Source organism: Engystomops pustulosus, chromosome 9, assembly GCF_040894005.1.
Source record: "Engystomops pustulosus chromosome 9, aEngPut4.maternal, whole genome shotgun sequence".
NCBI classification, from domain to species: domain Eukaryota; kingdom Metazoa; phylum Chordata; class Amphibia; order Anura; family Leptodactylidae; genus Engystomops; species Engystomops pustulosus.
In genome coordinates this window covers 14,865,269-14,879,105 of record NC_092419.1, presented here as the reverse complement: position 1 = coordinate 14,879,105, position 13,837 = coordinate 14,865,269, and the positions used below count along the sequence as shown (strand labels likewise).

The following is a 13,837-nucleotide window of genomic DNA, read 5'->3' as shown; positions in this document are numbered from 1 at the left end:
TCGCTGCCACTCTTCGGATGATTGCCTCCCAACAGCAGGCTCCCACGACTCCTCCCATTGCTGAACCCGAAAATTTTTTGCCGGACAAATTTGATGGCGACCCCAAATTGTGCCGGAGATTTATTTCCCAGTGCTCGCAGCACCTTGAACTGTTATCCTCCCAGTACCCCACCGAGCGCTTTAAGGTGGCGTTCATCTACTGTCTCCTCTCTGAAGAGGCCCTGGCATGGGCTACCCCTCTATTGGATAGTGGTGACCCGGTCATGGTCTCCCATACTAAGTTCCTGGCAAAAATCCGGTCCAGGTTTGAATCACCTCAAGTTCGGCTACCTCGCCTGTCCAACTTGGTCCCGGTGTCCCCAGTGTCTCCACTGCCTCCCAGAGCTGCTCCAGTCACTCCGCAGCTTCCCAGAGCTGCTCCAGCGGCGCCCAAGCCTCCGCAGCTTCCCGCAGCTGCTCCAGCGGCGCCTTAGCCTCCGATGCTTCCCGCAGCTGCTCCAGTGGCGCCCAAGCCTCCGCAGCTGCTCCAGTGGCGCCCAAGCCTTCGCAGCTTCCCAGAGCTGCTTCAGCGGCGTCCAAGCCCCTGCAGCTTCCCAGAGCTTCTCCAGCGGTGCCTGCCATCCGAGGTCCTGCCTGCCATCCATGGTCCTGCCTTCCGTGGTCCCCGTGTCCCTACCTTGGCTGCCACCGCGGGCCTAGTCGCACCCGCGGAGCGACCTGGTGACTCCCGCCGCAGCGGCGGGCTCTGGCGAAGACCAGGAGATCACTTAGACTCCGCTCCCGTGTGCGACTAAGGTTGTTATCTCCCGCGGTGGTCCAGGGAGTCCACTGTTTATCCTCCGAGATTGTGACAGGCACATTTACTCACCCAGTCCTGTCGCGACCTCGACAAGGATTTGGGTCTGCCGCGATTCACTAAGCTCGTGCGCCTGAGTTACTGCATCCATCGATTCGGCACTGAGGTCCACCGGAGTTCACCTGCTTCTTCCTGGTGCATGTGAGTGCTTAATCTTGCGACACACTTCCTTTTTTAAACTCCGCGGATTGTCCGAATCCGTCAGGTTGTCCGTCAGCCCACCCCTCGATTTCTGTTGCGCGCAAGACGGCGCTGATGCGCCAAAATCCGCTCGCGTGTGCCAAAAACCCGGGCAATTTGGTGCAAAACGGAAAACGCATCCGAAGGACCCTTAGTAAGTGAGCCCCATTGTTTTTTGAAATGCATCCAAATCAAAGCCCAGCCCCTGGGACTACCCCAGGATTTTGTCCCTTAACCCTTTCAGACCCGTCATTCATGTGACAGCTGGGTGTATAGAGCAGGTGGCAGTGCTGGCTCCTATATTTACTACATACCGCTACTACAACGCTATAGAACAAGCCGCTTCATCCTTCTCCCTAGGGTCACTGGCTGCCCCTGATAACCGAACACCCAGTCCTGCACCCGCGATTAGCATGGAAGCAGAAGGAACTTCAGCAACGTGGAAAGACCAGAACTACCTGACTACTTTTCTTCAAGTTAAATACGGAATGTGTAACAGAACCTGCACAACACTGGTGTGAACTTAGTCGTAGTGTTATTAGAAAAGACACGTTTTTGTAATAAAGATAATTCTCACCTTTTAACATGTCTATATATTCCTTACTGTACATCTTTGTCTGGTCAAATGTTTCAGCAGCTATGATATAAAGTAGAAACCATGATAAAGCATTTAGACTCCGGTTACAGTATTTAATGTATTTTTTTTTATTAGAAACATCTTAAAAATTTAGCTTTTAGTGTCATTCAGTGGAGGCTTGTTGAATATATGCACCGCTCAATGGGAAGCATCGGTATAACACCTTATAGGACAGTGGTGGCGAACCTATGGCACTGGTGCCAGAGGCGGCACTCGGAGCCCTCTCTGTGGGCACCCGGGCCATCACCCCAGAATGAAGTTCACCAGAAAGGACTCAAAGAATCTTCCTGCAGAATCTTCCTACAATGATAGACGAATTTGCCCTCCTCCTTTCAACTGCGTTGGTGTCCTTGGGAGGCTGAACGATTAAAAATTGTCAAAGAAAAAGGAGAAAAAAATTACTGCTTAAATTGCTGTGCTGGCACTTTGCAGTAAATAAGTGGCTTTAAGTTGAAGTTTGGGCACTCAGGCTCTAAAAGGTTCGCCATCACTGTTATAGGAGGATGTGGCTGCACACAAGACAAAGACCTTTTTTGCAGTTTTTGTATTGGGACTCATTGGGGCACATTTACTTACCCGGCCCATTCGCGATCCAGCGGCGCGTTCTCTGCGGTGGATTCGGGTCCGACCGGGATTTATGAAGGTAGTTCCTCCGACGTCCACCAGGTGGCGCTGCTGCGCTGAAAAGCATCTCAACGCGCCGGAATACACCGAGCTGGACCAAGTGAAGGTAAGCGCTTCCCAAGCGACACATTTTCCGTTTTTAAATGCGGCGGTTTTTCTGAATACGTCGGGTTTTCGTTTGGCCACGCCCCCCAGATTTCCGTTGCGCGCATTCCGGTGCGCCACAATCCGGTCGCGTGCGCCAAAATCCCGGGGCAATTCAGGTACAATCGGCGCAAATCGGAAATATTCGGGTAACACGTCGGGAAAACGCGAATCGGGCCCTTAGTAAATGACCCCCATTATGTTTCGGTATAAAGATGTAGCAGAAATGACTTGGGAAATTCATTGTAACATTGCAAGATTTTATCTACTCCTCTACAGGAGCCTAAATGTAAACAAATTACAGGCGGTCACTGACTTAAGGACACCTGACTTACAGAAGACCCCTAGTTACAGAGGGACCTCTCTGACCACTGTGACGTCTGGTGAAGTCTCTGGAGGCGTAACTTTAGTCCCAGACTACAATGATCAGCTGTAATGGAGCTTTTCTGATAATCCTTGTTCCCATGACAGAATACATTTTTGAAAATCCAACTCACTGGGACAACAATGTTTTTTACAATTCTAAAATATACCTGTTATAATTCAACTTAAGTACAAGAACCTATCTTGTATGTAACCTGGGGACCGCCAGTATTGTGCCAGTAAATGCATATATATAACTAACTGATCCAACCCACTGGGGTCTAGCCTTTATCAGTGGCTGGAGGAAGCCTGGGCGCTGAATACCTGGGTGACTGGCTAGTGTGGCCTAGCGCACAGCGATGGTCATGGTGCTTGGTATCAGGAGCAGAGGCCTTGTCCGCAGCCTGGCAGGTCTCCAGCAGGTGGTGTGTTCCAGAAAATGGAGGGAGAGGCTGAAAGTGTAGGTTTCTCCCTGGGGCAACCCTGATGTGTGGATAGGGATCCCTGGTGATGGAGGATGGGACGCCCTTGGTAGTATACAGCTTGATCCAGGGATCACTCAGAGGCACATTGGTAAAGCATAACTTACAGTCATTTATTGGAAACCTGGCAATGGCCACAACAGCAGCAAACTTCAGCTGGGTAGAGCTGGCTAATTGGATGTTAGGTCCTCAGGAAGAGACTGGATAAACAGCTTGAGGCTGGGGTAGGAGAGTTGGCAGCTTCAGCAGCAGAGTTAGAGCAGATTCCTAGTGGTGCAGTTCTGCTTTGGGTCTGGTCTCCTGGCAGGCCGATTATTAAGGAGTCCTCTGCTGTGCCTCAGCACTCTCTGCGCTCTCCCTGGAGAGACCTCAGGGGAAAGGGACCTGAACCTTCCACACCCTTGGGGAGTGTCCAGCTCAGCCCATCCAACCAGCTCTCTCCTTGCATTACAAGTACAACACATCTGTCTGGTCAACAGTACTTTACAGACAGAGAGTTAAAGTTGCATTACCACTATCCCACACTGGGGGTCCTCAGTGAGTTGATCACTCTCACAGAGAGGGACCTTTTGCATGGCAGGGGATTTGAGTTTCGCAACACCTGATTAACCCTTGCGTTGGCAGGGGTGTTGCACTGACATTACCCGAATTAAATTTCCCCCAGGTTAGACCTGGCGGACATTTCAGATGCAGTCTATAGTAAATATGGCGAGCCAGGGCATACATGTGGAGGCTTAAAATGGGGAAAAGTAGCAGACGAGGCATTGTTTTAGCAGTTATCAGAAATGTATCATTAAACCCAGAGATGGTTAATATGGCTTATTAATTATGGATTAATATTTGTTACCTGCAATTGCCTCCTCTTTCTTTTCCTCTTTCTTTTCCTCTTTCTTTTCCTCTTTCTTTTCCTCTTTCTTTTCCTCTTCCTCAGTCACATCACAATGAAATTTATAGCTAAATTTGTAAAAACAGACATAAAATTGTTACAATCAATCACTAAAATAGATGACAATTTTCACTTCTACCAGGCAATAGACAGACTCAAAAAACAAACTTATGTAAGAATACAGATGCAAGGGGTTAAAGTTCTGACTGTGTAGTGCGATGAGGTAAATATTGTGAAATAACATTGTATTCGGTTCTTTCACATTGGCGTTGGCGCTCAGCTTCAGTTGCGCATATGTTGCGTTTTATCTCTGTTGTGTCTCCATTTTTCTTCCATTTTGTCTCCATATCCGCAAAATAACAAGGAAGGTTTAACATTGCTTTGAAAACATCACACTTAGTTTCTTAGCCTTATCATTGAAAAGAAAAGCATGTTTCATCCGTTTTTTTTGTAGACAAATAGGGGGTCATTTACTTACCCGGTCCTGTCGCGATCCAGCGGCGTGTTCTGCGTCGAGGATTCGGGTCTTCCGGCGATTCACTAAGGTAATGCGCCCAATGTCCACCAGGTGTCGCTGCTGCTTCGAGGTCCACCGGAGTTCACCATCCTATCCTGGGTGCAGGTAAGCGAGTGTCAAGCGACACATTTTTTTTTTTATTTCCGCAGTTTTTCCGAATCCATCGGGTTTTCTGACGGCCAAGCCCACGATTTACGTTGCATGCATGCCGGCGCCGATGTGCCACAATCCGATCGCGTGCGCCAAAAACCCGGGGCAATTCAGGGAAACGCGGCGCAAATCGGTAATATTCGGGAAACCCGACGAAAAATAGCGATTTGGGCCCTTAGTAAATGACCCCCATAGACTTCTGTTGCTTTCCGTGATACACATCCATGAAAAATATTAAGGCAAGTTTCATGATTTTTTGTTTTCTGAATGCATATCTATATAAAAGGAATCTGGATTCCCCCGATGGTCTGAGCTATTTTGTTGTACACGGATTACTATGAGCTGGAGAGGCTCTGAATGTTACACCCCTGTACACACTTAGGATTTGAATATGGAGCTTTTTCTTTTTATGTCAAAATTTCCTTCTTTCCCTTTCCACATACAAAGGGTTAAGTGAAAATAAAAGCCAAAGGAAAAACACCCATAGCAACCAATGGATTTGATGCATCCGTGGAAATCACTGAACCACAGACGTACAAAACCACGCCAATGTGAAAGAGCCCTTCACAACAGGGAAAATATTTCATTCTGAATAATTTTGTAGATCAATGTCCCATGAAAAACATTTACTAGCCAGAACAGAAATTGTAATGTGTAATTCTGGTGTAATAATGTATTTTATCAAATGTAACGTAACTCACCAATAGTACAAGGCAGCAGCGAGCACAGCGATCAGGAAGGCACCATAAAGGCTCAGGGCTATATAAGTAAGAACTGGTAATAAAGACACAAATAATCATCACATAAATCATATGACAATAAAACCAGCAGAAATATGGTGCCCGATGTTGGGTATAAAAGATGTTCTTATATGGAACGTCTCCAGTTCTAGCAGATGTAGGACCTGGATCAGACAGAACTGGCCTGATAGAAGAGTATACACATAGACACAGACTGCAGATTGTGAATGCAAATACATGAATAAATGTCATTAGTTTATATGAACACAATGATCGCCATGTGCTGGCTTAGGTCATTGACCTCTGACAAGAATAGACATTGTACAGCTCTTTGAATGACGGCTGTAGCTGGACTCTGCAGGACTCATCCCCCTCACTGAAGACTATCTTTATATTTACACATTGTAGCTTTATCATCAACTTTATGTAAAGGACGTATATGGCGTCATGTGTTCTCTTATGTCATCAGTCACCTGTGTCTGTGTCTCTACAAGTGTCACCTGTGTCTCTGTCTCTACAAGTGTCACCTGTGTCTGTATCTCTACAAGTGTCACCTGTGTCTCTACAAGTGTCACCTGTGTCTGTGTCTCTACAAGTGTCACCTGTGTCTCTACAAGTGTCACCTGTGTCTCTACAAGTGTCACCTGTGTCTCTGTCTCTACAAGTGTCACCTGTGTCTCTGTCTCTACAAGTGTCACCTGTGTCTGTGTCTCTACAAGTGTCACCTGTGTCTCTACAAGTGTCACCTGTGTCTGTATCTCTACAAGTGTCACCTGTGTCTCTACAAGTGTCACCTGTGTCTGTATCTCTACAAGTGTCACCTGTGTCTCTACAAGTGTCACCTGTGTCTCTACAAGTGTCACCTGTGTCTCTACAAGTGTCACCTGTGTCTCTGTCTCTACAAGTGTCACCTGTGTCTCTACAAGTGTCACCTGTGTCTGTGTCTCTACAAGTGTCACCTGTGTCTGTGTCTCTACAAGTGTCACCTGTGTCTCTACAAGTGTCACCTGTGTCTCTACAAGTGTCACCTGTGTCTCTGTCTCTACACCACCACCACCGAGAGGGGGTGTGTGACTGTTCTCTCTGTGGGGGTCATTTACTAAGGGCCAGAATCACATTTTTCCGGCGGTTTACCCGAATTTTTCCGTTTTGCGCCGATTTTTCCCTGAAATGCCCAGGGGTTTTGGCGCATGCGATCGTATTGTGGCGCGCAGATGTGCATGCGACGGAAATCGGGGGCGTGGCCGTACGAAAACCCGACGGATTCGGAAAAACCGCCGCATTTAAAAAAAAAAAAAGTGTCGCTGGACATGCACTTACCTTCACCTGGCCCGGCTTGGTGAACTTCAGTGCGTTCCGATGGACTTCAGCGCAGCCGCGACACCTGGTGGACGTCGGAGGAACTACCTTGTGCATTGCCGGAAGACCCGAATCCTCCACACAGAAAGCGCCGCAGGATTACGAATGGACCGGTTAAGTAAATCTGCCCCTGTATGTCTGTCAGTCTGTATCAGTCACACACAGATATCTGGTGTTAGCCATTACAGAGACAATATTAAATATCTCACTACTTACTTATATCCGCACGGGTTGTTGGTCTTTGAGAGCTGGTCGGGAGTTTTACTGTCCACAAACAAGGAAAAAATAATAAGTCACATATTTTATACTTGGCAGAGGCTTTATACTCCAGTATGGAGGTCATACCATAAAGCACAGGTGTCCCTTATATAGATGTAATACCATTAGAAACGTCCCTTACTCTAGTAGTAGAGACAATGGGGAGGATTTATCAAACTGTTTAGGACAGAATTCTGACATAGTTTGTGCCAAAAAAGGTCTAAAACACATCTGGCTCACATTTATAGAAAAAAAAGTTCCGGGGCTTGGCCTTTGGAAAAAGTGTGTAGCATTGGTAAAAGTGGCAGGGCCGTTTCCAGATCGTAAAAAACGTGTGCGTTTTTGACAGGTTTCACCAATTATCTTAATTCAAACTGGTCAAAAACGCGTCCGTTTTTAACAATCTAAAAACGGCCTAAAAACGCCATGTGTGTCACCACCCTTAGGCCGCATTCACACGAAAGTATGAAAACGACCATAAATATGTATATACACGGGTAGCATAAGGCCCCATTCATTTCAATGGACAATACGGCCACCCATTTACATGGCTGTAACGAGTCGTATAGAAATATAGAGCATGTCCTATTTTATCATGTATTTCCCTTCCATATAGAAATCTATGGGAATGTATAAAATACAGGTTGCATACAGCTGCAGTATATAGGTGCAATATTCAGAACCAATGGGAGTGGGAGGTGTATTCGCCAGCCAATAGTCCATCATTTGCCAGCCCACCGAGTTTTATATGTACGGATACGGTGACATACGTGCACATACGGTTGAAAATTGTCACATATATACAGATTCATACAGCGCGGAAATACAGGACTGGAGAAATGATACATTTGTGTGAATGCCGCCGTACTTTGAGGCACTTTTTTATAAACCTGCCCCAATGTGTGTATTGGGTTATCTAAAAGTCCATAATTGGAAATGCAAATGATATTCCTAACATTTGAGGCAATTCTTACGTCTTTGCATTACAGCGATAACGCACAATGTCCCATCATTTGACCGTCTATATAAAATTCGGCCAATCCTCGACCATTTTGGCACAACGTTTTTTCGAGGCATACACCCCTTTACAAAACATCTGTGTAGACGAGTCACTGGGACATTTCAAAGGCAGGTTAAAATCCCACCAGTACCTGCCCAGCCAGAGGGCAAGGTATGGAATCCAAATGTACACGTTGTGTGAGAGAACCACAGGGTGCACCCACAGGATTAGGGTTTATGAATGAGCCCTCCAGAACGCCCCCCCCTGTCCTAGGAGTTACTAGGAAGCTTGTGTGGGATCTGGTGCACCCGCTTCTAGATAAAGGTTCCCACTTGTACGTGGATAACTTTTATACCAGCGTTCCACTTTTCCAATCCTTTAGCTCCGGAGGTATTGTAGTGTGCGGCTCTGTACACAAAATCCAGAGAGGCCTCCCGGGAGCCCTTGTTAGAAAGAGGTCGCACTAACAATTTACAGAAGAGTAATAATACTCCTCTTACTGTTTTTGGGAAGTATTTTTAGCCGAGGAGTATTACCTTATATACTCAAGTATAAGCCTAGTTTTTCAGCACAAAAAATGTGCTGAAAAACCCAAACTCGGCTTATACTCGAGTCAAAAAAATAAATATATCTAAACTCACCTTTCCGGCGACCCCTGTATATCTTCTGTGCGATCTGTCCGGCAGCGGCGGCAGGCTATATACACTGGGGCAGGGGCTGGCTGGCTATATACACTGGGGCAGGGGCTGGCTGGCTATATACACTGGAGCAGGGGCTGGCTGGCTATATACTGGGGAGGCTGTGACCAATACATTTCCCACCCTCGGCTTATACTCGAGTCAATAGGTTTTCCCAGTATTTTGTGGTAAAATTAGGGGCCTCGGCTTATACTCGGGTCGGCTTATACTCGAGTATATACAGTACATTTTTTTGTAATACAAATATTTTACTCCTAGCTGTATATAATGTCAACAGCGTGCTCGCCCCGCACGCACACTCACTGCATACAGCACATTCGCCCCGCACGCACACTCACTGCATACAGCACATTCGCCCCGCACGCACACTCACTGCATACAGCACATTCGCCCCGCACGCACACTCACTGCATACAGCACATTCGCCCTGCACGCACACTCACTGCATACAGCACATTCGCCTCGCACGCACACTCACTGCATACAGCACACTCGCCCCGAACGCACTCACTGCATACAGCACATTCGCCCCGCACGCACACTCACTGCATACAGCACATTCGCCTCGCACGCACACTCACTGTATACAGCACATTCGCCCCGCACGCACACTCACTGCATACAGCACATTCGCCCCGAACGCACTCACTGCATACAGCACATTCGCCCCGCACGCACACTCACTGCATACAGCACATTCGCCTCGCACGCACACTCACTGCATACAGCACATTCACCCCGCACGCACACTCACTGAATACAGCACATTCGCCCCGCACGCACACTCACTGCATACAGCACATTCGCCCCGCACGCACACTCACTGCATACAGCACATTCGCCCCGAACGCACTCACTGCATACAGCACACTCGCCCCGAACGCACACTCACTGCATACAGCACACTCGCCTCGCACGCACACTCACTGAATACAGCACACTCGCCCCGAACGCACTCACTGCATACAGCACATTCGCCCCGCACGCACACTCACTGCATACAGCACATTCGCCCCGCACGCACACTCACTGCATACAGCACACTCGCCTCGCACGCACACTCACTGCATACAGCACACTCGCCCCGCACGCACACTTACTGAATACAGCACATTCGCCCCGCACGCACACTCACTGTATACAGCACATTCGCCCCGCATGCACACTCACTGCATACAGCACACTCGCTCTGCACGCACACTCACTGCACCCACACCAGGCACACTCACTGCACCCACAGCAGGCACACACACTGCACCCACAGCAGGCACACCCACTGCACCCACAGCAGGCACACTGACTGCACCCACACTGACTGCACCCACATACACCGCACACTGACTGCACCCACATACACCGCACACTGACTGCACCCACACCCACAGCAGGCACACCCACTGCACCCACAGCAGGCACACCCACTGCACCCACAGCAGGCACACTCACTGCACCCACAGCACGCACACTGACTGCACCCACAACAGGCACACTCATTGCATACACAGCACACTCGCCCCGCACGCATACAGCATGCACACTGACTACACCTACTGTGACCTGTGACCTGCTGAGCGGTCCTGCACGCTATAGGGAATAATTGCCAAGCGTAACTTTATGCATGGCAATTATTTTGGGGGGTAAGGGTGAAGACACACATGGCGTTTTTAGGCCGTTTTTGGGCCGTTTTCAGATCGTTAAAAAACGCATGCGTTTTCAAAAACGCATGCGCTTTTTAACGCATGCGTTTTTAACGATGTGAAAACGCACTGACTAAAAACGGCCCAAAAACGCCATGTGTGTCTTCACCCTAAGGGCGGCTCTTCATGCTATGACGCTGGTGAGGCGTTAATGCGACCTCTGGAAAGGAGGACATGAAGGCACACAGCAATCAGAACATTTCTTGGATTCTGACCTGCGTCGCTTTATACGGTTATAACTTTTGAACACTGTAACTTATCAAAGCGATTCTGAGATTATTTATTCCCCACATGTTGTACAAAATGTTGGATGATAAGTTTTGCGTCTATTTAAAAAAATTATGAATTTTTTGAAAAATTTCCCACTTTCGAAATCATTGCGTTTTCAGGCAGATGATTTACCAGCTAAATAAGTTTCTGAATAACATTTCCCATTTGTCTACTTTACATAATTTCTGAAATGTCTGGATAATTTATTTGGACGTCACGCGGCTTACAAATCCAATATCGATTTCCCGTATTTTCAGAATTTACTATTTTGCAGATTATACTGTTTTGTATGAAATTTTACATATTTAACCTCAAACCCCCCCATATAACCAACCGATTTTCAAATCTGCCCTAAAACTATCGGAAACAGCTTTTAGGTCAATTGTTAACCCCTTGAGATCTTCATAGTAATTGAATCAAAATGGAGTTGAAATTTAGAGGGGTCAAATTTTGTCAGTTATACGTTTATTTAGCCCTAAAATTTACACATTTCCAAAAGATAAAAAGAGAAAACCCACCATAAAGTTTGTTCTACAATTTCTCCGGAGTAGAGAGACCCCCCACATGTGGCCGTGACTTGTGTTATGGGCGCACAGCGAGGCTCAGAAGGGAAGGAGCGCCCTGCAGCTGCCAGGATTTTAGTTTTCTCGTTGCCCCCTTTTGTAGGCTATAAAATTTTTGCTTTTTCATTGTTGGGGTCATGTGACGGCATTTTTTTTGCAGGATGAGAAGCTTTTTCCAGTGTTACCATTTTGGGGTTGGTATCTCCTATTATTGAAAATTTAGGAACAATTTTTTTGGGCAGGAGTAAAAAAGCATCAATTCTGTCCTGGATTTTTGACTTTTTTTTTTTGGTGTTCACCGTATAGCCCAATAATCCTGTTATCTTTATTCTATAGGTAAATACGATTATGGGGATAACAGACATGAATATTTTTTCTTACGTTTTACTAAATTTGTCAAATAAAACCCTAATGTGGGACAAATCTATCATTTGTGCATCGCCGTCTTCCAAGTGGCAGAACATATTTAATTTTTTGGCTATGGAGCTGATTGATGGCTTGTTTTTTGCGGGACATGTTGTACTTTGCACCAGTCACATTCTGGAGTACATGTGTTTTTTTGATCACTTTTTATTGCATTTTTTGTGGAATTAAATAGGTAAAAATCATAACTTTTGGAGGGTTTTTAACGGTTTTCATTATACGGGTTCAATAATTATTTCCTTTTGTTACGGATGCGGCGATACTATTGTTAGGGAGATTGTGCTGGTCTCGGACGCCATGTTACATACTTAGCATTCCAGTTCATAAAACTTTTTCTATGAAAACTAAAGTTAGGGTGGTGCTTCTATTCAAACACAAAGACTAAGGGTGATGTCACACATGGCGTTTTAAGGCCGTTTTTAGTTAGTGCATTTTCAGATCGTAAAAAACGCATCCATTTTAAAAAACGGATGCGTTTTTTAACAAATGCGTTTTTTACGATCTGAAAAGGCACTAACTAAAAACGGCCCAAAAACAGCCTAAAAACGCCATGTGTGACATCACCCTACGGGTGGTGGCACACGTGGCGTCCGGGCTGGAATTGCAGACCAAGCCGCACCCATTGGGGCGTGCCCCGGCCAGATCGCATCGGCATTTCTATGGAAACACCTGCGATCGGGAACGAGCTGCTGGTGTTTTGCCTTAATTTAATGCAAAACACTGGCGGCTCGTTCCCGATTGCAGTCGTTTCCATAGAAACGCTGATGCAATCGGGCCACGGCCGGCCCCGGTGGGTGCAGTTTTATCTGTGTTTCCAAGCGCAGCCAAAAGCGCCCTCAGGGTTCTCTATAAAGTGTCTCAGGGTCAAAATAAACAGTTTTTGTCTTGGGCTAAACTTCAGTACGGACAGTCTGTCTTTCCTGTGTTACCTAATGCATTCCAGCGCTGGAAAACAAAGACTCGGAAATCACTTTGTAAAGTGGCCGGGGGCGGCTGAAAGCCTCGTGTATCCAAAGACCCTGATGCTCATCTCTCACACTATATATGTGGGGTTTTGGGGTTTGTGTTCTGATTTAGACATTTTTTTTGCATTATATGTCTCTTTATATGTTATGGGGCTTATTGGCATTTTTATTGATTATTTTTTATTGAATAACATTTTATTTTTTTACTATTTCCACCATGGGACAAGAACAAGCAATCATCTGATAATACCCTGATATAATGATGTATTGCAGGGTATGAGCAGCGGCAGTCTATGCACATGTCACAGACGCCATCTTTCAGGGCGCGTTCACACGTTGCGTTTTGACCTGCGTTTTCATTGCGTTTAAAACGCATATACAACAGCTGAGGAGAGGTGATTTGCCTAATTACATCACTGTTAACATTTCCGTTTACAAAACGCATCGTAAACGCGATGTTAACACATGCGTTAACAACGCGTTAACGTATGCGTTTTGTTAACACATGCGTTAACATTGCGTTTACAAACGTAAACGGTAATGTAATTAGGCAAATTACCTCTCATCAGCTGTTGTATATGCGTTTTAAACGCAATGAAAACGCAACCGAAACGCAACATGTGAACGCGCCCTCAGGCACTGATGATCGTACCCCAGGGCTGCCATAGCAACGCTCAGCGCCCCCTCCCCCCCACCAAAAACCGCACGGGGGCAGGACACGATCGTGGGGGAAAGACCCCCCCCCCCCCCAAAGGCAGGTTAAATGCCGCGGTCACGCTGACCACGGCATTTAACGGGTTAAACACCCGCGATCAGAGCCCACACCGACCGCGGGTGTTACACTGGGGTGTCAGCTGTCAGTTACAGCCAGCACGGTTCTGATCCACAACGGAGCCGGCATCAGCTCATCAGCGGATATATACGTGGCTGAGCGGGAAGGGGATAACTTTGTGCTTTCCTCACACATCAGCTTAGCTTGTATTTGTGTTACATTCACCGCCACTTTCTGTGAGGCCACGTTCACA

At 46.8% G+C, this 13,837-nt stretch overlaps 1 long non-coding RNA gene across 1 annotated transcript in view; it reads right to left on the bottom strand.

The window, feature by feature from the left end:
* The window catches only part of LOC140078083 (uncharacterized), a 932,690-nt gene that overhangs the window by 789,419 nt on the left and 129,434 nt on the right, over positions 1 to 13,837 (bottom strand). The window lies entirely within an intron of this gene.